The sequence below is a fragment of the Bombus pascuorum genome, chromosome 11 (assembly GCF_905332965.1).
Source record: "Bombus pascuorum chromosome 11, iyBomPasc1.1, whole genome shotgun sequence".
In the NCBI taxonomy this organism is placed as follows: Eukaryota; Metazoa; Arthropoda; class Insecta; order Hymenoptera; family Apidae; genus Bombus; species Bombus pascuorum.
In genome coordinates, this window is record NC_083498.1 from 1241565 (window position 1) to 1266952 (window position 25388).

At 43.4% G+C, this 25388-nt stretch overlaps 1 protein-coding gene across 5 annotated transcripts in view; it reads right to left on the reverse strand.

Moving 5' to 3' along the window:
* The window catches only part of LOC132911689 (CUGBP Elav-like family member 4), a 571541-nt gene extending 549493 nt beyond the window's left edge, over positions 1 to 22048 (reverse strand). For 4 of the 5 annotated variants that reach the window (XM_060968526.1, XM_060968513.1, XM_060968524.1 and 1 more), the window contains exon 1: positions 20641 to 22048. The gene's annotated coding sequence lies outside the window, so the exon portion shown is untranslated. The remainder of the gene's footprint in view (positions 1 to 20640) is intronic. The other variant, XM_060968516.1, reaches the window with a different exon arrangement.
* Between the last annotated feature and the right edge of the window lie 3340 nt (positions 22049 to 25388).

Consider the following 25388-nt stretch of genomic DNA (forward strand, 5'->3'; position numbering starts at 1 on the left):
CGATAATCACGGGTGGTTCGGTGTTTCCTTTGCATTTGACAAATAAAGAAGAAAAGGCAAAGTTTACGATACGCGGGGAATTTTTTTTCCAAAATTGTATTCGCGAAGAAGTATTTTATAGCGGAAAATATGAATCCATGGGAACAGTGTCCGTCCATCATACACATGTACGGATTTGGATGGCATGCGTGCACACGTATGCGAGCGTTCGTTTATAAATCACTGTAAAAGGTGAACGGAGTCTACTTGCCGGGTAAAAAATTAATCGCGACGAAAGGAATATATCAAACATGGGTAAGCCCGACGGAGTGATTAATTAGCACCGGAAGCAGACGATTAAAATTCAGATACAGTACGCCTGCGCTAGAGCAGACATCAAGGGAGTTGCTCAGAAATCGCGCAGATCCATCTGGCTGGATTTTATTCCGTTGCCGTCAGTGCCAGTAAATCAAGTCACGTGTCATTTACCCGAATACGTAATGTATCGCATAAATATACGAGCTACGCACACCGTCACGCATGGACGGACATGTGGAGGGCGCAGAATTTTTTTCTATCTCTCTCCGATGTTTCTCTACCCTCTTCCCTCTTCCCTGTGCCGTTCCCGATGGCTCCGTCACCCCCTGTCCAGCCTGGAAACCGCAATCCCTCATCTTTCCCTACATTTACTCGATCCGTAACGGGTGAAACGTAAACTCGTTGGTTCGCACCCCCGCACGGCATCGCTCGGTATCGTGCGTGCGCACGCGTCTATATGCACTTTTTCCTCATCTCTGGTCTCTCGTTCGCGCGACATCGACCGAGATAACAACGTTTCTCCTGGCCTCCACGGAAAAATTCCACTCAACTCCGTGTTCCTGTTCCACAACGGATGGCATTAACGATAACGTCATTACTGTTAAATCCAGTGTGCAACGCGGGCGAAACTATTTTCAACTTCGAGATTGCGCTTTATCGATGTATACCGTATAAAACATGCGTTCGTTTCTCCCGACTACCCAGAGAAACGTAACGTTTAGGTAAATTTTATATATATGCGATTTAGAAATGTTACAATATATTTCCATCCTTAAATTTTCTTACAACTTTCGCAAATGTTACGCGATTACTAAAATTAATCAAGAAACAGAAATGATAACGGGAAGCAACAGTTACACGCTTCGCATCGTATTAAGGAGACGACGTGACGCTCAGTTAGATATAGTCGAATGCTTCGCAGTTAAAAGTTACAAAATCTCGGGAAAGCGGAAGGAAAAATGAGATACGATGGAGCAGCTGAGCGTAAAATAGTCCTCGACTCCGTCTGCTCGAATACCACTTACTCGCTATATATACATACTGGTCGCGTTTTCACATATTAACTTCTTTCATATCCGGGCAAGCGGTTTTGCTCTTTTCTACGTCAAAAGAATACTCCTGTTCTTCGTTCACAGTTTTTATAAAAAATTTAGAAACTTACGATTTTTTGACGCCGCCAAACAAATAAAAATAATCGATCTCCGCCTAAAAACGTATTTAAGAAAAGTGTCCATACTAACGGTTACGATTAGATGGATATGAAACGGCAAACGATACGATGTTTGGAATCTGCATACTCTTTCGTAATGGGGGAAGCGATAGAATCACGAGATCTGTAATACGACAAAACGGCAGAAGCGACGAAAAAAATAAAGGTCTTACGAAGAAGAAGAGGGAGAAGAAGCAAAAGGAGAAGAAAAGCGAGAGCCCGGTAATCCAACTCCGTGCCAAGCGCCGCGGGGATAGATTCGAAAATGAGTGGATCCCTGGAACTCGATGCGGCTTCCAACTATCCCATGATGGAAGATTTGCCGCGCGTCTGGTGTCGGTGTGCCGGCAATGGTGGTGATCTGTTCCTAGCTGCAGAAACTCGAAGGTTTCGCAAAGAGAACCGAAAAAAGGAAGGCCGCCGTGAAAGAAGGGGCCGAAGGAACGAGGGTTTTCTCGAAAGCGCGAGGAGGCAAGAACAGGGGCAACAACGGAAATAGAAGCGTAGGAGGCTACCGCCGTCCCGCCTCGTCTTGATCAATACAGCCACGGCCTACTACTACTATAGGTAACGTTTCGCTGCCTGCTTGCTTGCTGCCTTGCTTGCTTGTACTTGCTTTCCTCCCTCATCCCCCGTAACTCGCTGCTATAGATCTGTCTCTTATTCGAACCAACACGCCTCGTCCTATCCCGTGGCTGTTCTATCTCGTTCCGTCTTCTGCTACCGCTCTTCCAACAGAAGAGAGAGAGGAGAGAGAGAAAGAGAGAGAGAGAGAGAGAGAGAGAGAGTAGATAGGTATACGCGGCAGCAACCTACCCCACGGGACATGGACGACCGAAAGAACACCTCTTTCCATTCTCGCTACAGCCTGGTTTTCTTATTAAAGAAGAAAGTACCAGATATTTTATCCTAAAAACTCCTGGTATTTGCAGTTTCCACGCTAACATTTTCGCATTTCATTCGACTACCGGAATATCTTGTGTCGACATTGCGTTCCCAAATTTCGGTTTTTAACCATTAAACCGGCTACTGATCTACGAGAAAAACTACCTTCAAAGATATTTCACTACTGAATATTATTCTATATGTACGTCGTACAGGCTGATTCTCTCGCATGAGAGTCTAAAGGAGAAGCTGCCGCGCGTGGTTTCGTCGGCCCAATCACTATATCTGTGAATCTATGTGAAATCAGAATATAAGACAGATTTCAAACCAGTAACACACACACACGATGCAAGCACTATTATCCTTGATGTCGAAACTACGTCTGATCAGCGAGTTCTCCTTCTGATTTTTCTAGCGAGAGCACCATTCCATGTATAATCAAAATTACGTACGTATATGAAACAGTTTGATTAACAGATCAGAGAAGCAGTAAGAGACCCGTGAAAGCGAGAAGCCAGAAAGTTTTATGGCCGAATAAACAGTGACATCGTTTAGTAAGAGACGAATATGTATAATGCTTTCTCATTTCAGTATTAGCGATCCTGACGTCTTATACCTATATACTGTTCGACAGGTTACTTTATGATTTGCCGCTATCTCGAGCCTCTTTTCGTCTCGTTCGAGAACAAAGAAACATAATAAGCAACTAACCGGTCCTGCGCCGGTTATTTCGAGGCAAAACTGTACAACATTCATGGAATACAGAGATTTTCCAAATCACGAGGACGAGAACGAGCCTGTTTCTTTTATCTCTCCGTCGCGTCACGTGCATCGTGGAGCAAAGCACGTAAATAGACACACCATGTGCCCTAATTTCTGATATATCAGGCCTGTACGTCGTTAAGTATGCAAACTGCGATAGCTTATGACTCTGACGATGCTTTCCCCGTTTGGTCTGTATACGATATACGTTTGCGCTTGAAAAATAAACGTTGTACTCCTATTCTATTTGGCCTATAAACCGTTCAATTCGATTACGTTTTTTCGCTGCAAACGTTAAATTGACTTTAACCAACTTTACCTATTCCATATCGCGATCCAATCATTACACACTCGTCCGTCTCTTCATCCGCAACAACCTTTCGAGAATAGTCATTTCTAATTTTCTAAACATGCCATATACCTTTCTCCAGTTTTATTTTTCTGTCTCCGATTTCCTCAACGTATTTACTTGGACCAGCAATAATCCCCAAGGAGCCGTTACTACCGTCTCGAAATTTAGTCTTTATTACAACTCGAGGGCACGCTTCGTACCGACATCGTACCGTATCGACATCCAGTTCGGGCTCGATCAGTTTTCATTTTTCCTATCGGTTTTTCCAACCAATTAGCAGCGATGACCGCTGTCCTTACTTCTTTACCGAAAATTGTAATTAACGAATCCGCTTGTCCCATGTTCCAGGCACGCCCATCTCAAGTTTTCACCTTCCCCGCATCACCGATACTTCACTTGCACTCAGCTCTCCGTGTAAGACACCATTCCGCTTAAACTTAACATTTATTCGCATATTCAGTCTTCGAAGGTGTTCTTCGTGAAATAAATAGTTGTATTTAAACTATAAAATCCTGTGTCAGATTCTATCCAAATATCCTCATCGTCGTAATCGAAGTAGGGAATCGGTTGATTCGTGGTGTGGATACTAATCGAGACGACAATTTACGACTGCCGTTGACGAGTCACATCGCAGACGCATCTCCTCGCGAACACAGTCGAACATTATGTAACGCGTAAGAATGTGCGTGTGTAAAAATTTCCAGTGAAAACGATTAATTATGAAATCGTTAGAAACTGGATCGGTTCGGTTGGATGAATATCGAGCCGAAAATCCGGAACCGGTGGTGTAAAATTAATTTCACGAGTCAAGTGCGAATCTAAACACGAGCCGCCGATTTCGTTTACCTGGCCTTTTGATGCAGCTTTCAGAATACGAGAAGATGCGCACCGTTCATCCGTATAAGCTAAGTTTCTGCTGGCTGCGCCTTTGGCGAGGAAGGTATTCGCCGGTGGATGGGCTCATAAGAGATTCAAGAGCGGCTCGTCGTGAACGATAGAGTTCTCTCGAAAGGAGGCGGAGGCAAATAATTGGGACTGGCGTTGCGGCGAAAGAGTGGAGGCAAAGGAGAACGGGAGAATCGCCGGCGTGGTTCGCGTGCCACGGCTGTTAGACGGCCGTGATGGTCGCACGCCGCAAAAATTAACAGTTAAACAATGGAATCCTGTTATATAGCCGTTACTCGCAAACCGAGGTAGAAATAATTAGGGAAGCGAGTTACCGTGTATAACCGGCTCAACTTACTTCGCTCGTTCCCTCGTTCGCCACCTTCGTGCCCCTTTCCTCCCTCTATCATTCCCACGATTCCACAAGCAACGCCACCCAGTCCATCCGTAACCAACCCCTCCATCCTAGCCTGTTACAGCAACGGAGCGGACATGAAAGGAGCGGTCGTGCTTTCCCAGACACCCCATACCCTTTCGTCGTCCATATCCCCACTACTCTTCACACTACGTTCCTCACACGTGAGCTTCCGCCACTGTTACGCGCAGCTAGCTGACTCTTTATGGTCTTTTAATTAAAGCCACTTTACAAAACGAGGATAGGAAAGGTTAGGAATGCCGCTTAGAAAGTTCTTTAATTTGCTCGATAAATCAGAGGACGGTTTTCACAGCCTCGCAAACCGATCTCAGTTTCCTCGAATAATTTTGTCTTTTATGGTTTGCCGGCTCTTTACTTCCCTCCGTCTTTTCCTTCCTGTTCCTTTTCCCATTTATTTCTCCAAAATTCCTTCAAACCAAACTTGGTTATTTCGCACGATCAATGTCGATTTTCACTTCTCTCTCTCTCTCTGCTACGTTCCTATTCGCACGAGTACTTTCAAAAGAGAAGTTTACCGAGACGACGATCTAATATATACGTAAAAGCCGTTAAATATTTTACACGACTGACGTGCGAGCTTCAGCTTTTTCTCTTATCCGGTCGAGTTAATCTCGATTAATGTTCATAAATTACCGTTCCACAACTACAACTGCGGTACGATCGCTTTCGAAAGAACCCAAGTTTCACTCGATAAAGGTTTTGATTAAAGTGCTTGCGTGTAAGGAAGTTCCATACGGAGTATCCATATGTTTCCAACTTAATCTAACTCGAGCCCCGAAAGCTCCAACTTTTTGCGCGATATTTGATCGCGGCCGTTGTTCTCTTTCAGTGGAGCCTCGCTGGGCCATAAATTTTTCGCGTCTACTCGTAAGCCGTGGCTGACCGCAAAATAATATGCGGCGAGCTCGGCCCTCATGTTTGGCTGATCGGCGGCTGATTACACGTGTTCCACGCCAATGGTAGGAGGGCATGATAAAGCTGGCGGACGGCTGGGGCAGAAGGCCAGACACAGCCTCAATCACCGCAACCTGCTGGTCAGCCTAATCCGCCATGGTGGCCACCCATTCAAAATCAATAGATAATTTTAGCCCTGTACACCAGGACGTGTATGCATGGTGACGTACGTATGTAGTAAAGGGAGGCTCAATAATCCTCAGCCTTCGCTCGCCAGTCTCTCCTATAAATCTGAAGCCAGGGGTTAACTCCAAAGTCTTCGGGTACAATGGATCCACGATATGGCATCGTGAATATCAGCTCTTTTAACAAGCTTACTTAAACGTTACCTCGGTTACACAAAATGAAATTTCATTTATTAGTGCTAACACGATTAACGTCCGTGATCCACGTCTAATAATAATTGAAATTTAACTGGTAAAAGTGCTTTCCTCGAACGTTATTCGTTTACACGGATAAAGAAGTAAGGAGACGATGGATAAGATCAGAAAGGGTAAATATCAATTAGACGGTAGAAGGTTTAGAGCAAGTGTATCCCCGGCGCAAAGACGCGGCAAGCACGAGGCAAGGACCAAAAGGTTATCGGACACCCTGTACACTGTACACGGGCGGCGTTATACGACGCGACGTTGTAGCGGCGTATGGGTAGAAACCGCACTACGTGTTTTGCTCACATCACCGAGGCATTAAGGCGCGTTTTGCCCTTCCGTACGGGGAACTAAGTTCGTCTGTCCCCTCTATCTCCTCTTTACGTCCTACCATCGCGGCGGCGGTGTTCGCCCCTACACGGTGGCATGAATATTCAGAATCTGCGCCTCGTTCAATATGAATGCCGTTGATCTTGGCGAGCCGCTTCTCGTTCCGTTTGCGTTAACGCACACCCATGAAGAGGCGGACGGTCGCGTTGTTTGCTCCCGGATAAATAGCATTCAGAACGAAGGATACCGTTGTCGTCGTTGTCGTCGTCCTCCACGTCTCTGTAACGGTAAACCAATGAAGCTCCTTCTGATTGCGAGAGAGAACGCCTCCTCTAGAACGACAGGAACAGCGGGCTAACCCTTATAATGCGAGCATCGGATGGCGGGCGGCTTTTTTTCCTATCGGCGTGCGAGAATCTTAAAGAATTTCACTGAAATATTCAGAGTCCGTCTTTTTTCCCGTGCCCTTTCGACGAGGTTCGTTCTCCGTGGAAAGCATAAAGCATGCGGTTCACGTGTAAGAGATTCGAAAGAACCGCGTATAGCGTGCACTACGTGACGAATAAGAGAAGAAAAGGAACTTCGTTGTCTGAGGCTTCATTACGGAGTATGTTAGCTCGACGAAGAACAAAATGAAGCGCAAGAGAGGCAAATTAATGAGGTTTCCGCGATAAAACAGCCAGAGTTAGCGATCGCGTGTCAGTCTCGTTCTTTCGAATTCGTTCGAAATATACATATATGGGAGGTGTATATACATAGATAAATGCATAATGTACACGTTCCATGTGAAGAAAAACGTATATTCCAATACCAATTCAATACCGTCGGAGAATCGTGTTCGACCGATTACCAGAGTTTTACCATTCTTGCTGAACGACAATGAGAGCGATCGTGTCACCATTTATCGATCGTAAGGAACCGATCTCACCAACCGTGCTCGTTTCAACATTGAATCGATTCACCGAAAGCATTCGAATACACACTCCGGTGAACGTGATCGAGATTCTTCAGTTTCTCGTTACTAGAGTAAATCGTGCAGGTGTACGAGGCATGGAACGCTCAAACAAGCTGCACAGAGCGAGCGCGGCAAAGCCAAGAGCACCACGCCGGCTGATGTGGATACTCGAGCTTTCGTGGAAAAGCGGAAGCAAAGAGACAGGACGCAGGCAAGATTCAACGCAAAAGAGAAAAAGATAGAAAAGCGGAAGAGGAGGAAGAGGGCCGACCGACCGGCCAGTCGAGTGTGGCAGAGTGAGGCAGAGAAACGCAGAGAAACGCGGCTATAGATAAGAGAGCAAGCAACCAGGGAACGACAGGGGACGACAGGGGACAACAGGGGACGGCAGGGGACATTGGGAGGGCGGGGGTGGCAAGCAGCGTGCTTTGAGAGTGGACCCCCGCGCTGAAAGTTCAATCAAGCTAAACAACATTTCTGTCCGGTCGCTCGCCAAAAAGCGGACTGCCGCGCACGGCCGGCCGACTGCGGCAGGCCAGGGCTGGCTGGCCAGCCAACCTTTCCCGACATCGGTCTGGCCTCAAACCAACTTCAAACGCGTATGAAATCGCGCTATCGTGTTGGCGAGTAGGGCGTGGCCGTATCCGTGGGACCGTGCAGGATCTGTGGTTTTCCAGGTAGCGATCAGGATCGAAAATCTGTTGCTACACAGGGACCGATCAATCGGCCTAGGTTTCAGTAAGAATATTCCACCGAATAGAAATCACGGAATTGAACAATGCACTGATTAAATTTTACTTATTCCTTTAAAATATTCGTTTCTTCAACTTTCAGCTTTTTGCAAACATAACTTCCTCAACTTATTTCGTTATAAAAGCTTCGAATCAAGAAATGATGAACAAAGACCAAAACCGTTCTCATACGACTTTTCTCTAAAACTCGATTTTCACGATAGTATAATCCAGTAACAGAATTCCGTAGGCGTAACTTTAAAACTTACTTAAATAGCACTTCTACATTTTCGTACAAATATTTCTTATTCGCTATTCGTATACTATTAATTTCAATTAGCAATATCACAAAAATAAGCTACCTTTATCTGCAAAGATAAACTACCTCTTATTACATTGTGACGTTCATGTCTCATCGTATCAATTTTCCGTTTCATTCGTGAAAATTTCACACAGGATATAGCATTCGATTAATTAAATTAAACGCGTAAATACACGTTGTCAAAGTACAAAGAACTTGCGAGAAATTTGCGAAAATTTCCTTTTACTACCATCATCCTACGAAATTGTAAGTACGAAAGTGTACATGTTTTATTTCGCGTGTCACCTAGAAAATGGTGTAGATAATAATACCATTTTCATCGAATAATTCACAATCTGAGCGAAAATGTAAGTGCAACCTAGATAGAAACAACCGAAACTCCAATATGCAACCGCTGAATATTTCTGAACTTTTCCATATTTTCCCACTCTGACAATGAGTTATTTATTCGACCATATTCTATTCGTAACTTTCCTCGAGGAAAAATATGGAACAGTTACTTCACATTTTTGCACTTTATCCTTTAGGAATGTGAAAACCGAACGAAACTATAGATACGAAAAGTGACAAAGAAATACACCGCCGCTGTCCATGTATGTATTTCACGAACGTTATAGTATCAACTTTAAATTGGGCATAGAATCTATAAATACAATATAAAAATCGATACCAGGCACATTTGTTTCTTATAAATATGCATTTATCGAACATCAAAATAAACAAAATTTTAAAAAGCGATCTCATCGATTAGTTTTATCGATTATTCCAATCGTGTATATAATATATTTCTGAAACTAACGATAATTTAAATTTCAATTTTCGGAGCAGAAACGATGCCCTACACCTAAACTAATTAACAAACATGTTAGAGTTTACCGATCCCGATGATTCATGTAGACTTGTCGTTAAGCAGGCACGAGTGATGCGCAGGGATTACGGATTTTGACAAGCAACCGTTGTTCTGGTAAGACGAGACACTTTGATATATGAGTAGACCGCGTCCTAGCCCTACACAGTATCGTTCAGAGCGAAATCAAGGGAGAGCAATAGCTGTTCGGGCAACAGATTAATCGGAGCGAAGGCTGATTATGCCGGTGACGTAAGCAAGGGAAAAAGAGGAGGTAGGCTTATGTGTAACAGGGGTCGTCGCCCGGATTTAGTTCTATGCGTCCTTCGTATTCGTCCCACCTTCGATCCTTTATTTTTAAGCCGCCCTAGCTTTCTTTCCTCGGTGCGAGCACGCGCTCGCGCACGCCTGAAAATGCAAATCCTTTTGTTATACTCGAAGGCTGAAAAGAGACTTAATCTGGCAAACCTGATCGAACCGACTAAATTACAAAAAAGTGTGGGTAGAATCACGGGCAATATAACGTCGGTATAGTCCTCGGCCGACCACCGCGTACATTTTGCGCTATTAACTACGAAATATCGTACGATCTTAATAACATTTACGGTGAACACGTAATCTCGAACGAAACCAAAATGAGAGCCAACTAACTGGAGCAAGTCGCCCCGGCAAAATCTATTTACTCGGTGAGCTACGGTATCTTTGCGATCGTGAGAAGTAAGTGAATTTTATTATAAATACCGTGCTGTTAATTTGCGCGACGTTACATCCTGAGTATACCGCTATTTCGAATAACGAAGTCAGAGACATGCGTGTCTAGGAATATCTTCTTACCGCATTAAAACGTGCCACACGAATGTCGTGTCTCGCCGAGAAACAAATAGGCGGTCTGATATCGTTTATTTGAGAACGGCGTAGCGGCTGGAAAAGTTTGAAAGTGGAATTGAAAGTAAAGCGGTGTGGCACGTAAACCGTGTTTGCCACTTGCAGCCGTTTACCGTTGGATTCGTGAGGGGCGCTTTTTTTCTTTTCTTCCTCCTCTTTTTTCTTTTTTTTTTTCCTCTTTTATTTTTTCTTTTCTTTTTTGTTTCATTCAATAACATTTCCGCCGAATCAACGAAACGCTCACGCTTTTTTCTCGTGTCCCATCGCAGGGATCATTCGGCAGAAACCAATATAGAGTTATCATACGAACGGCATTATTACACGTTCCCTCTATTAACATAAATACAATTCCGTAGCGGCGAAAAGAAGTAGCAGCGAGGAAAAACGAATGAACGAGTTTCGTTTTTTTCTTTCTTCTCGCAAACCTATCCTTCTCTCATAATTCTCCTTTCCCTTCCTGCTTTATCTTGAACCAAAGTGGTCTGGTCTGACTTGTTCTCTCTCACACGCGATTCTTCCCTCTATCCTCGTCCAAAGCTTTATTTTATTTCCTCCATTGTTTCCACTGCTCGTGGGCACACCACCCTCACGTAGTCCTCCTCATTTTCCACTCACACGGGCCCAGGCTTACCAACACGTACCTCTAAAACTTCTACAAACACCCGCACGATGCCGTACACACGTACGACCACATCGAGATCCCTTTTCTCAGTTAGCTCCTGGTCCCTGAAACGTTCGCATTATTTTGCTTCGTGGTCCCTTTGTTTCGGTTCAGCCTATTGAACTGTGGGTGAGATAATACGCCCTACAGACCTGTGCGCACGACACGTTGCTTCGAAACAAACCCGCATTCTCACTTTCCAATAATCCGCACTTTTATCTCAACATCTTACCTTCGATACCGCGCCAAATTCCCTACTCTCTTCGAGCGATCGCGTTCGATTCAATTGACACGTACTTTACGCTTGATATGAAATAATCGCGGTAAAGCTTGCTCGCTTTCGCACGATTTATTCGCCTCCTATTGTAGCCCGAATAAATCGAAATCGAATTAGCAGGATACAGGAGCTTCTTCGAAACTAGTTCGACCGAACGCTTTATCAAAAATATATCATCAAATTTATCAACTGGCAGACTTTTTTCTAGCAATTGAAACGTGCTCGCGATAGAAGCAAGTGAATTTCTCAGATACTATTTTTACGGCTTTGGCGTTGCGTTCGAATCAAATATTATCCTTTTAGAATATAGAAATGCGCGATAATTCCGCTATCTAAATATAAAGTTGATAATACCAAAAATATTAAATAACTTGCTTTGAAATCTGAGTGTTTATCAAGAAATTGATTATCGGACCATGAAATTTTCCTCAAATTATCGTAACATTCTTTAAATTTAATATTTGCCAAGGGTAATAATATTACACGTTTGTTTGGTAAAATCAATACTCGGTCCTGGGCATGGTCTGCCCTCCGGTTAATTTTGCGATAGACGACTGATTCCGTTCGTCGACAAGCAATTGCGCGCACAATGATTAAATATCAAGATGTAATTTGCATGAACGATTTCCAAGTCGAAGTATCGCTGGTGTTAGGAAACCGCAAACTTATGTATTTCAGAGTAAATTCCGAACTGGGAGGCATTTGGGATAATATTATGCCGTGCTGACATCTTTGGTGTTAGCCAGGCTATCCATTGGGTAGCCCGACACGAAGCTGCGAAGCAAACCATGCCTTCCTTTACCCTTCTCTCTGTAGAACCGGTGCACAAGCAACGTCGATAGCGAGAGCCCGAGATCCTGCGGTCAGGTCACCCTTTACAGGAAAGGCCAAAGGAGTTGCTTGCTTCCGCTAGAAAGAACAGGAGACCTAGAGACGAGAGGAAAGGAAAGGGATACAGAGATGGAGAGAGAGCCTAACCTTTCCATAGAAGACTAGGGAAACCGACTGACCGAACACCACGCCTTAGCAAGCTCCTGTACCCGTGTTACGGGGCTTTCAAATTACGGCAAAATTTCGTCCAAGAAGCCACGATCTGAATTAACGAGACGAGCTAGGATGAACGCACCTGAGCCTCCTACATTTCCCTAAACGGTCTACAGAATGTATCCCCGTCTACCTTTCCTACCTAGTAAAATACAAGAAACCATTATCAATACGACGAGTATAAAGTCAACCTGAAACATAATCTATCGAGACAAAATATGTTTTTAGTTTAAAAACGTTCAATTCACGATACGATGGCCCTTACGTGTCCAAATTGATTTAGAAAGCTATAATTGTGGTATCTATATTTATCCATCTCGCAATTATCAATAACCATAAAATAACGCATGTTTCATTGCGTTAAAAATAGGAGTAAGTGGAGTATCCTATTGCCCTAGAAAACTTGGAGAAATGGAACACATTTGTCATATAAAGGTTTCAACGGAAGCTTAAAGTACTAAAAAACAAATTCTGTCGTAGTTTTTAATCGCTTCCCAGGAAATAGTTAGTGCGGTATACTTTTGCAGAGAAATATACGATATTAGGGAGGAAAATTCAGACATGTTTAACTCGGATATCGACATAATAGGAACGTAAATGAAACGTAAGATAGGGTTGTTGGTTGTTATAAAGAAAATCGTGGCGTAAATTGTCCGACGAGATAAAAACCGGTATGCATGAGAAAGCGGTCTCCCGTATTTCTAACCTCATTTTGAGACGTTGGTTGAATTTATCGTCGCAACATAAATACCGGCCGTACTTCGCATACCACGCGTAAGAGGTTCGTATATGCGCGAAGACATATCGGGGCGTAGCCATTTAAAGATGAAAGATCTTCCGGCAACGTAACGCTTGTGATATATCGTCCGGTGCATGACGGTTTTAACGTTATTAAATTTTCGGCCTTGCTAGCTACGCTAACCGTCTTATATTTTAAATTCGTCTAATGATTATCAGCCAAGCGTAGAATTATTCACCGATGGATACACCGGTTCATGCGATAGCGAGTATTTATCACTCAAGCGTACAGAAGTAAACGCGTTTCGCTTAAAAATTCATCGGTTTCTCGGCTCTTTGGCCGGTATTATTTACGCGGCGGATGTGAAATTCAAGGAAACTGCTGATGGATCGCGTATTTTCCACGTAGAAGTTGGTGGAACAGCGAAAGTTTCCAGATGAACGCACATGTTCGTTGTATAATATTCGAAACAGAAAACATAGGGATTAACGATACGCGACTATAGCATGGGTGACGCAGCGAGTGCAGTTAGCCTGAATTCGTCAGTATGCTCCAGCGCGCTCAGACTCGCATAAAAAATGTATGAAACGATATAATTTTCGTTTAATTAAAACTGTAATAACAGTTTTGACTACATTCCGTCGGGCTGACATTAAAATATGCAAGGCGCCAGCGTCAGCAACGCCGCTGCTATGATGAGAGGACAGTCAGACTCAGGGAGACGGGATGAAAAGTCAGTCGATGAAAAGGTGGGTGAAAGGGCGCGGCAGAAAAGAGCCACGAATCCCGCCTTAATACTTCCGACCCTTTGTCTGTCTCTCTCCCCCTGCCCCTCCCCCCTCCCCATTGCTATATATACTGTGTACAATATTTTAATTACAGTCACGGATGCAGAAACCCTTTCATCGATTAGTACGGCTGCCAGTTCCTTTTTCGTGTTTTAAAGAAAAGCTTCCTCCTGAAACATTCTCGATTGGTTAGAATTGTAAAAACATTATGAACCGTGGAGAACTACCTTGCTGAATCATCAGTGGCGACTGCTAATTTCGACCGGCTGTTTGCCATCTTCTAATTATCTACTTGAAAAGTAGAGGGAAAAGTTCGATTATCATAGATTCTTTTAATTAAACAGCGTGCCATAGAGCATTTACAGAACGAGGAGCAAGGCTGAAAGAGAAGTTTGAACAGGCTCGTATTCGAAAGCTGCGGCTGTATAGAGCCACGAAGGTGAGAAAGGCGACGAGAATGGAAAATAAACGTAGCTATGATGCCCCGAGTTTGAAACAATTAACATAACAAAGCGAAGGGAGCCGACAAGGGATGGTCGGGAAGGCGGGATACGCTGCAGCCAAGAGCAGACGAGAGGACGCGAGCGCGTTTCTCTTGAGATTTTGGCACTGTTTCCACCAGCGCGGTGGTCGTAGCTTATTCCAAGTTGCGGTATTTGAAAACATTTCCCAGACCAACGTTAACGAATCTGACGTGGCGAACAGCTCAAGGACTGCACGGTGTGAAACTTTCCCCTATTACCAACTACTTTTTTATATAGAAATTCTATCCTGAGTAAATATTATCGTACGTTTACGCGTTTGATTTCGTCTTTCTTTTTAGGGAAAATCGTCACAATTGAGTACTCGCTGCGATCTTCCATCGCAAATATTTACCTACTTTAGATTATGCGATAGAGGGAAAGAAAAAATTTAACAGAAATTTGAAATAAAACCCGCAGTTCGAGATATTTGCAAATTCTTACGTTTACGCGAATATCGTACCATCCCGTGATAAGTCGCAGATCGAGAATCTTTATTCTTTCGTTTGCAGCATATCAAGCAAGAAGCGGCGCAATCTATTTGTCTCGTTGTATATGCATGGCGTCGGATCAAGCGGAAGAACATTTTCCACGTTGTGCGTTTCAAAGTACGACGATTCAAAGTATCTTCAATGTCTGAATTTTCCAGCGTCGTCGACGTAGCATGGCTTATTTGATTAAGGTGCATCGAAGACACTAGACAATAATCGTATAAATTGCTTTTGATGTGAGAGAGCGTGAACCCTGGCAGTTTCATCTGTGTGGTTGAAAGTTTCACACCCTTCTTTCCCCCTCTTTGAATTTCCATCGACTCCTCTAGCCCTTCTTGACATATCTCCGTGATATGCAATATCGTCACGCGAAAAACAAAATACAGTAACTGGCACGGAAATCGCTATCGAAGGGATAAATACGATAAGAAAGAATATGCGGGGGAAAGTCAGAAAGAAGGTATTCAAAATCGCTCGCTCGTACACGAAAATGTAGTTCACGTGAGATATCGTGCAACTTCCTTCCAAACTCTCTTCGAACGATTCAAACATTCGAAGAATTGTAATTTTATAGTCTGTTATTACGTAAACGTAACAACGTAAAATTTGTTTAACGGGAAAACGCGTAGTTTACGCGAAGTTATTGCTCGCAATTGCGCTGAATAAACTATTCGTGTCCGAATTTTCAGGAAACTGTCACGCAATGAAATTTACTATTTTGATAACGCTGGATAATCTAGTTGCTTTAAAATTAAGGTTACCAGTGAAATAATGCTTCAGCTGAAGTCTGACATAAATTAAACGGTGTACGTGACTGTGATAAAAATGTAGCTTTTCTCATCGAAACTAGAACGTACCGAAATCTTTGGGACAAACGAAGATAGTACTACTTTTAGATTTATAAAATGATTTGCAAACGTTTGAACACAAAATATCATACTAGAAACGTAAATAAATAAGGTGAAAATATTTATGTAACAAAAAATGATTAGACGCTAATATCACATTGTATGATTCTGTATGTCCCTACTTAATTTCAATGTTATTCCCGTGAAAGTTTGAAGACATGTTTACAATACGCAAATAAAGCTATTTATGTAAAACGTGGAGTGGAGGAAAATAATAGAGGCGCAACGTGTTTGAACGACACGTCACGTCTGACTATACACAGTCTATATCTACTTGTCGTAGTTACGCACCCAGCTAAGTGGAACGAGGCGTTACGTTCAGACGTCGCTGTTCCGGTAACACAATTCAGAGGGGAGTTCTCTCCGAGGACTTTCACCGTATTAACCCAATATCAGCCATACGCTTTAGAATCAGGTTAACAATCTCCTAGTTACAGACTTCTTCTTCCGTCGATCCAACAAATTTGATTATTCTACTATTTATTTGACGACTAGGTACAGTAATTAAACACTGATATCTCGGAATAGATGGTGATATAGATCAATCGTTCATCGACCACCGAATTTGCAGGTCGTGAAAAGGAACGCCTTTTTCAACGTTATCGTACGTAACACAAGAACGACTTCTGCTTTAGATGCTTCAGCGAAAAGGAAGACAATTCTTTTTCTCGGTAAAAGGCGATCAAATTGCCGTTTCCCGGCCGATTCCTTCGATCGTAGTGATTCATAAACATTCCTCCGGTATCTGTTTACGTCTATTAGCATTTCGTCGTGCGGAGAATCGCGGAGAAAATGCTACGTCTTCCATCTGTTGATGGTATTGCAGTTCGAGTAACGCTCCAGCGATCGCCGAGGCAACCAGTCACCGCTACTAGGAAGTATAAAATGTCAATACGCTTACCGGTGCCTTATTGTTGAGCTTGATCTATGTTTATAGATATTGCAGTATAGGTCGCCATTACGTTGCATATACTGCTACGATACGAAGAGAAGGGCGAGTATCTTCTTCTGTAATATTCTGGTCATAATGGTACAAAGGCGACAGTAGTTTCTAACTTTCGCGCTGAAATATACGTGCGCTCGTGCCACTCGCGCCAACAAGCACACCGTAGATTTGCGTAGATTTACAAAAGGCGTTGAGATAAGACAGGTACAAAGGCTATTTCTGTTTTAATTTCAAACACCAATCTTCATAAAATTATCTCCTTCTTTTCCCGCACGCGCAAAATTTCAACGAATATTATGAGAAAATATTAACTTAAAAACCATTTTCTTGAAAATGTCTAAAAGCACAAAATCAATTTAGAAATAAAGTTTAAAACTCCTATTCAAGAAGTAAAAACTATATATATATCTTTGATACATATCTTTTGTTTCTTACGCGCTAACGTTTCATTTAACGTAATAGTTACTTGGTAATATTACAGCAAAAGAAGTACGAGTTTCACCATTGACAAGTCAAACCATGCAACATTTAAATACGCGTAAAACGTAAAATAAAAATTGAAAAATCGAACATGGAAAAATGAATAAAAGTAGCAATGTAGACAAGTTAGAGCACGAGACGTTATGTTGTTTGAATTGTGTAGAATGTAAATAATCCATACTCATTCTCGAGGTCATGGATAAGGACTCGAAGACGTCTAGCAAGTTGTTTGTACAGGTCTAGATGACAAAACGTGTAACTCCTTTCGTATATTCTCTGTCATTATCTCTGTCTGTCTGTCTGTCTGTCTCTCTCTCTCTCTACTTCTCTCTCCCTCTTCCTCTTTCTCTGTCTTTCTAAGTTTCTCTACCACATACGCCGTACGTAAGTAAATACGTGTGGTTGTTTCACCTCACGCGTACACACACAAGCGCGTAAAGGGCGTAAATGTGTGTAACCCGCGTCTGGCTGAGGGCGATATCGTTTACGATAATGCATGTGCCTAGTGCAGATCTCTCGGTCGAACGATCGTCCCCTTCAGCCTGCTTCCCCTATCGTCGACTCGTTACCTTCGACTTAACACGTTCACACACGATATGATACTTCGACAGACGCCATTTCGCTCCAACGACGATCTTCTCCGGTCGATTTCGAAAAATTGAACTGGAACGGCAGAAATTTACCAGTGCCTCTTTCCTATCTCCGAACGTGTACCTCATGCTGTTAGAGTATTTTCTCATTTCGGGTTATTTTCCGGGTACGCGCTCGATGCTATCCGGCACGTAGGAGAAAATTGCCGGGCGCAGAAAAAAGGAATTGTAGCGTACTGTTGGTTCGTTTTGTACGGTATATCGGAACCAGGTTCGACGAAGCGAAGGGGTTGAGGCGCCGGAGACTCGCCGAGGGAATGAAACCTGATTTAGAACTGCGGTCCAGAAATCTCCCGGGGGACCATCCGAGTTGACCACTGCGCACTCGCTTCACTTTCCAGTGTCCCTGCGAGTGCGATCCTCACCCTGCTACTACCACCGATTCTTCGCCGACTCCTTCGTGTCCCACGTCCAACATCTTCGTGTCCCTGGACGCCAACAAGTGCGACTCTTTACCAACATCGCGTTCGAAATGTGTCCGGAATACTAAGGAACCCCTTCAAGCGTTACACCAGAATTTATTAAGATAAAAATAAGACAAACGCAGCACCGCACAAATTCTGTTATCAAGCCAGTTAGGAATAAGATACTTTTCTCTCTTTCACACACATACACACACACACACAGAGCACGGTGGTTTTGTTTCATCAAACGCTTCTACCATAGTACCCTTTTTACCTACATACAGTAGAGTACAATTTTCACAGATACTTCTCGCAGAACGTACACCTTTCTCGTTGCTAGAAGAAATTGAAAGAAAATTTCTGTTCCTGTTATAAAAGTTTCAGCTGGTGGAATCTTTACTTCGCAAGTTCCTTTCTACATCCGATGCAGATAACAAATATTGTTTCGACTAGTATAATATCGAATCTCTGTGGTCCTATGTCGAGCGTATCCCTGTGAAACCCAAAGGAAAGAGAAGGGGACCGGATAGGGGAAAAGTTTTAGGCAGGAGCCAAGGAAAAGAAAGAAATAAAGAGAGAGGTAGGAAGACGCTCCTGGCACAGCCTGGCGTGTAGGTTACTACGTGCTTGCTAGTCGGGGCATCCCGTGACCGTGGTCTGGCTTAAAGATTCGGGTCAGGCTGTAACCTGCCTCGATTGCAAATACAAGGGAGAAACACTCTTGGAAGCGCTGCCAAAACCAAAACTCAAGTGGCACCGGCTATAGACTCGTGCGCGACCACAAACACGCAAAAATTTAATCGCCTTCCTCTACCACTCATTTGATTCCTCGGTGATCGACTCTGGCACCGTTTCCTCTGGAAGAATCTGTTATAACCACGGATAAACGGTACTTACGCGTCGCGAATCATCTTTTGGAAAGAAAGCAATATCTTGTGTATCGCTACGATGAAAAATATACTGACCGATATGCATAGAAATTAATATATATTTTAGATAAAGAATTTTATCGCACAACGTAGAGCTTCCTTAATTAAATAATTATATATAGGTAAAATACTTTTATCTTTCAATAATCGTTAATTATATTAGCCACAACTTTTAATATCATAGTTGTTCACAACCATGCTACATTGCATAGTTTTCTATCGTTAAAGTAATGCTTCGTATAATAAATTACGCTCGATATAAATTACGCAGATTCCGATTTGGACAGACTAATAATGCTTATCAACTTATCATTCACGTACCTGAAGAGTTCTTTTTTATAAAACATAGTAAAGATTCGATTAAAATCGAATTGTTCCCTTCGGCATATAAATTCTGACATGCTACTAGAGTCGTAGGCTACAAGTGTTCGAACGACGTCTAAATTTTTAAAGATTCCGTCACTGTACGATCGCGCAATAGCCTAGAATACGACACGACAGGTATCGTGTACTAAGGATATCCATTCAATATGCAACATTCCCAAGTTTCGCAAGATGAGTTTCGCGAAGAAAAAAGAGCAAGTAAGGGTACGCGCGACGTCACGGAAAAATAGCACGCCCTTTGTCACCGGATATGAATCCTATTGAGCATACTTGGGATATGCTCGGGAGATCCAGTAGTGGCACAAGAATGCACCCTCGCTCGATGCGACGAAAGCTCGTTGCTTAGGCACTGAAGAATGGCTCGGCATACCATAAGAAGCTCTTTGCTATCTTTTTGGAAGCTGCGCATTCTCATCTTATTGCGAGTGCGAAAAACGTGACATTCGGACTGACAAATGCCGAAGACATTCTAGCTAACCAACGACGAATTATTTCTATTTTACGTTTTGTATCCTTTTCTATTTACTTCCATCTGTTTATTTATAATTTATAACAACTGCCACAAACAGCATCCTTAGCGATAGAAACTAGTGAGATAAGATAGCGATTGTAGGGAAACAACGATTGATATTTAGCGATACAAATATAAATATATTAGAGGAAAAATATAAAACATAAAGAAAGAGAGAGAGAGAGAGAGATATTTGTGACTGCACATAGAAGATTCCCTGCCACCGTGCATCGCAATGTTTTTTCCTCAGAATCGATTGATCGCTTGATACCTGTTCGACAAACTAGTTGCGAGACTAAAAATAGCAACTTTTAGGCGACGCGGCTCTCTATGCCAGTTCGTCGCATAAATTGTTCGTTCGAATTCGACGCTACGGATATTACAACTTTCGAACGGCAGGTTAAAAGAAAAGTTTCCGATAATCGTTGATCTAAATTTTATCGCAAAGTGCAAACTTTCCCAGAATCCTCGAAAAGTGAAACTTTCGTAAATATTTATACGCTTTCCATAGGTCCAACTCAACAGGAAATATCAACGTTTATCGTAAGAAAATACACTCGTCGTGGCATACTTGCTGGCATACTTCTCGCGGAACATCGGAATAGATTTGGAAATTTTCTAGCGAAAAATGGATACAAAGAGGAGTATTCGACGAAAAGGTCTGTTTCGTAAAAGAAAATTGATGTACCTGGTTGGTAAAGGTAGAGGTCCGCGGCGCGCGGCCACACGATCGCCGAGCGCTCCACGCTGCCTGGTTAATTCCGCGTGTTTGCGGATCCGAAAAATCCTACGAAGAATCTCGCAAACAACGACGCGGTACTAGTGTCTCGTTATAGCACTGATGATCGTCGTTTAAGCAATTCACGAGCCTTCTTCGTCCTTTTCGACGGTGTCTGCAGCACAACGACGATGCACCGTCATCCCTCTCCTTCTATTCGCGACATGAAAGTAACACACACACGCGTTTCAATTCCTCGACAGCAGGATGGAAATATCGTTTGACAAGGAAAATCTCGCTTTTCTTTCCTGTTGGTTTCGTTCTTTTCACTCGGCCGGGCACTCACCGGATCACGTTCGATGTTACAACGTTGCTATAGAACATCAATAAAAATTCAAGAGGCACACAGGTAGCCGGCAACTTTCAAACTGATCACGAGCAGCTCTTTTCAACGTGAGGAACATCCGTGAGTATCGCGAAAGCGCCACTATCAGGGTGTCGCCGGTAGTAGTTCGACGACCACGTGAGCTAGGAACGATCGGATTCGGATCCACGTGTCGTCGACCTCGCGTAGACGATCAGCCCGACTAAACGAGATCTGTTAAACCTTGAAATCGTTTGGCCGATCTCGAAAGGAGTTGGAACGTCGTTGATACTCCCGTCCTCCGACTTGGATCGTAAAACACTCCGATCATAGGACGACACTTTAAAACCGGAAGGACAACTAGTAAAATTAGATCTTTATACGACGCGTTAAAAAGACAATCTGAAATTGTAAGCCGCGTAGTCAGTACTCGCGACACCTGAGCACGTGTATCATTAAATATCAATAATAACAACAATAACAACCACAACAGCACTATATCACGATAGAAGGGAAGATGGTCGCCCCGGAATCGTTCCTCCTCCGCTAGCTCCGCAGCAGACGCTCCTCGTGCTAGGTGTCAGCCCCTTCGGAGATGCTGGTACCGGCGGTGAGAGCGTCAACCGCGTGGCTACCGACCGTGATTGTTGACGACGTCGTCGTACTCATCAAGAAAGGGGTTCGTTACCTTGTCGATCAAAACAACGAAAAGACACCAGCCAGTCTGGTTCGTCAGCCGCGCGAAGAAAACTCGATCCTTTTTGTTTTCGTTTCAAGTCGACGCACTCGATCTACCACCGCGACCAGAGTTCGCGTGTGTAACACGCGTGTGATCGACAAAGTCTGTATCGCGGCGAGGAACAACCTGAACGAGAAGGCAGGGAAGGGGTGTGTGACAAACGACACTATACTCGTCCAGCTGATCGGTACTACGTGAGAAAACTCGTTCGCTCAGCAACGATGCTGCTGCTGCCTTCTTTGCCAAAACGTGGAGATGGTGTACACTGCGGTCGCTCTCCGCACACTGAGGATAGCTGACGTCATGAGCCTACCACGCGGAGGTGGTCTCGCGAGCGAGCGTTTCGCGCCGGCGCCTGCGGCGCTGCAATCCCTATAGATACACCACCGCTCCAGCGGTATACCTCTCTCTATGCCGCGCCGGTATACCGCCGGTCGCATATATGTACCATTGGTCTACGTCGACGATTCGACTCCACTCCACTCGTTTCTACCTACGACCAGAGACCGAGTAACGGTTTAACCGTCAACGGAGGAGCTAACACCTAATGGAGTTTTACGTTACGCAATGTTGGACACGGTCAAAGAGGTCAAACGGTTACACCAGACCAACCTTACGGATAGAACCGGAAAACCCATTTCACGTGAATATTATGCGAATAGTAATTGGTTGATACGGCTGATACGATAATCGCCATACCGATTTTTATTTTCCTTCCTGTGAAACGTATCTCTTTGTTTCACGAATACGAATCGCACCCAGTTATGTTTGAAAGCAACGGATGTGGTTTACGAGTAACTTCTTATAAACTCAACGCAACAATCATATCAACGTGTATTGCAAATTTCTTACCTTGCTAAGTAACAAAAGCAAATATTTCCTAACGCCAGTCAACGAGACGTTCAACGTTATTTTAAGATGGGATGGTAATAAATTAAACGCGTTTCCAAACGATACCTGCGACTACTGACTTTATATACAACAAAAAATTCAACCAGCAGTATCATGCACGTAGAAAACGTTTCCGTTTCACCGATAACGATAGATCAACGTCATAAATGATTTCAACGTAAAGCCTGTATAACAATTCTTTTATTCTTAACCACACGGTACCTCTCTAAAATGTACATGACGTTTGTAGAATTAAAATGAAAAGCGAGGTAAACTCTACTAAAGAACTCTTGATCACGCTCCATAAATCATCGTTAAAACAACATTCTGTCAACGTTTCATCGCTCTTTATGAACTCGTGCATTTTTCCAATGGAATATTTCCAACGAAAGCTATATTCCGTACGTTTATTGCTTTTTAATCGAAATAACAGATCGAAACAGGAAGAACGAACGATTTGCAATTAGTATCAATTATGCTTTTCCTGATGCTTCCATATCGTCTTGCTCTTAACTACGTATCTTTTTGCGCGTGTTCACAAAAAATCGAATGCTGGATAAAGATCGTACGAATATCCCTCTCGTGGTGATACCCATGATCCTTAAGGTGATTTCTCACAGACGGAAAACCGCGAGCAAGGGATTTCAAAGAGAAAGCTCGCAAGTTCCTTCGGACCGTCGTTACGGGTAGAAAGTTTCGACGGAAGTTGTGGCCTAACTCTGTTAACTCCACAGAAGACGACAGAGAAATCGACAAATCCAAGACGAAGGATCGGTGAAAAGATACCGAGAGTTTTCGTGGATTTTTAAATGTAGATATTAACACGAATGAAAATCTTATAGATTTCAGACGAGTATGGATTTCTTTTTTATTAACAACGACAGACGATAAAAAAATGGTATGATTTAAACACAAATGAATCGAATAATAAATATTAACGGGTAATCACGTTTCTCCCTGGTCGGACAGTTACATGGATTTCGAAATTTAGATATTAAGATAAATAAGAACTCTATTGATTTCAAGCGGGAACGCGGTTGTGTATTGATAGTTTTCTTATTGAAACCGATAACACAAGGGAAATGTTACTTTATCGAAGATATCATCGATATACCGTTCTCAGAACGAAATAGTCGAATTACTCGTGGAAGATAGCAATTGATGCTACGAGTTTCCTACTCCTTGTACGTAGAGTAGCTGGTTTAAGTGCATGTCAGTTAGTATGTAGGTTGATGCAGTAGGAATAGAACAGTCAAGGAGAGCAAACGAGAGCGAGAACCAAAAGAGACAAATAGGGGGATACAGAAAGAGTGAAACAGAAGAGAAGAGAAAGGAAGGGAAAGGAAAGGAAAGGAAAGGAAAGGAAAGGAAAGGGAAGGAAAGGGAAGAAAGAAAGAGAACGGCCGCCCGTCAATCTCTTTCTGATCCCATCTCGCTTGTTCTTTCTCGTTTGCTCTTGGTCGTTGGTGGTGTTGGGTGGGCTGATGGTAGGAGGTGGATGGAAATCAATAGCCCTGAATAATGAACCCCAAGGCAGCACCCTCACTCCGCTCTCTCCACGGTCTGGAGCAGTCTCTCATGCATCCTCTCATTCCAAACTGAGAGAGAAAGCAATTCTCTCTCCGTCTCGTACTTTCCCTCGTTTTCTCTTTCCGTCTCTCTTCTCCTTCCTTCGATCTCCTTCGCTTCTCTGCGCCACCCGGGGCCTACCGATCCCTTCTCCTTCTCGACACCCGAAAGGAGGTGTTTGTGTCCTCTCCTAGTCCCCAACTTTGCTACGAGACCCCCTCGAACCCAATTCGGATAACCGACGGAAGAGGAGGAGAAGCAGGAGGACACGGAAAATGATTACCCTCCTCCTCTTTCTCCTTCACCTCCTCCTCCTCTTTCTCCACGACGGATCGATGGTCGTCGAGCACCTTAGTTCGTGATTCTCTTGGATTCGGATCAATACCTACTTTAGCATTGCAATAAAATGGTCGGACAGCGCGTTATGATAGCCCACTCTCTTATCGAGTATCCGTCGAAGAAGCAATTTCGCGGCCACTAAAGTTATTTGCGATTTCACTCGAACGTAAAACGTGTACATCACGTCGATCTAGTAAAAAAAAAGACGAGTATAATGGTCGAAAGGTGGAGCAAATTATAATTACTCATAGACGTGTCATCTAATTCGAACGTTGAAAGAGATAAATCGGAAACGGTGTACGAAACGTTGCAATTAGAAAAGACCGGTAGAACACGCGGTTGCTTGATGGTGCGCGACAGAAGTGCGATTCTGAGAAACTGGAGCCTGATGTTTTCATCTGATGGAGTTTCGATACGATGACTAGAATAAATAGACCCGTCAATTTACATAGTCGTTAACGGGCATGGCTGGCAAGCCCTTATCGGCTCCGGTGGCTCCTGAACCTCCTGACCTAGCCAACGCGTTCTACGTTATTCCTATACTCCTCCTTCCCTACACCTCGGTAACTTCAAGGCCCTTCTCCTATATACACCACCCTGGATCCTTATCCGAAGGAGACGCTTATTAAAGATCGATCGGGGACACTGCAGCAATTCTTGGATACTTTAACCAATTGAAAGTAACTGGATAGCTGCAAACGTTGGCCTGAATGCAAACCCTTGTAATTTACCAGCGCCCATATTGCTCCTACAGCTTGTAGCTTCAACGATGCATCTCTAACGACGACTAAGAGCTACAGTTTAACGACATTTACA